Raw genomic sequence first — 1,723 nt, 5'->3', positions numbered from 1 at the left:
TGGAGGTGGCAGTGATTGATGATGCCCACTCCGTTTAACACACTGTGGGAACCCAGCGGCAGATGGGTATCTACAGATACATACTTCGCCACAAAGCTACACAAACCCAGGTCTTGAGGAAGTCAGCGTTGCTGCAGTGTGTCAGTGTGCCGTTTTACTAGTGCAGTAGATCATGTTGCCATCTTTCCTCATACGGATCATCCAATTGAATATGTATCATCCAACATGACACGTGTTGCTTTTAATGTATTCATGTGAAAACAAGCAAGGCATTGTCTGAGGTGCTGCATGTACAGTCATGTGTCTTCCTGGTGTCAGTATCAGCAGGTGGTCGCACAATGAGGTGGAAATCCACAGAATATGACAATTATTATTTCCGATTACAGATCTGCAGTCTGTCATTGCTCACAACTATCGCTATAATATTAAGATGCAGCTATAGGTTTTGTCCACATATTGTATAGTGTGGTGCATAGGCTCTCGACAGGCAGGCTTTACTGCAATTCCAAGTCATTCCGTATGTTTATGTCTCAAATTTGTATTCTATGCAGATTCACAAATCAAGCTGAAGATGTCATAGATGTGGAATGCGAGAGTTACTTGATAAATAGCAATGTTGGGTTGTGCCATCTACTGTTTTCCACGCATATTTCTCTGCGATTTATAGCCCACTGTCGGCTCTGCTTAATCATCAACTATGGTGGCCTGTCCAGCAGCCACTTCGGTGTAAAATTGTGAATGGCCCTCCTCAGAGTTTGTCCATTCTGGGCTCCTGTAGAAACACGGATTGTATGCGGCATCAAAAAGTGGCAACGTCACATACAGATGTTATCTCATTGGTAGCACTTTGAAAGGTCAGTGGCAATTGGGGTCAAAGTTTAAATAATTCCAATTTTGAGCACAGCAAGCGGTGGCCATTTTAAGCAGGCTGCGCCAAGCCAAGAGTAGCGCTTCCGCATGTGTGGGTTTGTAGGTGGCTTCATGCTAGAATGAGTGTTCTTTTTATGCAGTTATTGGACCATCATCGCTCTCATGTTCATGTTGTGGTGTGTAGCGCCAATTCCAGAGAAATTGCATTTGTTCTGCGACTTACTACTTGTTCATTCTGAACAAATTTGAACCCCCCCATTCCCTCCACCAGTTTGACATATTAATCGTATCAACGTTACAAGAGCGCAGATGTGAATGACTTAAACATCTCAAAGTTATATTCATGCGAAGGGGGGGGGGGGGGGAGGGTAGGAGGAAGTTATTTGTCGGTCTGCTGAAGTGGGAGGAAGTTCCATTTAATTGGATTTTGATGTGCCCTGTTGTCATGGCACCCAGATCCCATCCTTACACTTATATGTACATGTTGGTCTGTGCGTAAGTGTGTGTGTGTGTGTGTGTGTGTGTGTGTGTGTGTGTGTGTGTGTGTGTGTGTGTGTGTGTGTGTGTGTGTGTGTGTGTGTGTGTGTAGCAAGTGAGAGACAAAGTGGAAGAGAAGTGGAGACAGACAGACAGACGGAAAACAAAAAGGTGAAAGAATTATCTGACACAGGAAATGAGCTTCTATACAGATCTTTTAGTGATGGAGGTATAGCCAGTAATATTGATTGAGAAATGAATGTTTGTCCATTTGTCACAACGGGCTCAAGCTACAGCTGGTTAAGTGGCCACGGATCCCTTCGTCAGTGGCAAGTGAAATCGCAGCCAAGAGGTTTAGTGCATGTGTAATGAAGGG

Source organism: Pholis gunnellus (genome assembly GCF_910591455.1).
Source record: "Pholis gunnellus genome assembly, chromosome: 8".
In the NCBI taxonomy this organism is placed as follows: Eukaryota; Metazoa; Chordata; class Actinopteri; order Perciformes; family Pholidae; genus Pholis; species Pholis gunnellus.
This window is presented reverse-complemented; position numbering follows the sequence as displayed.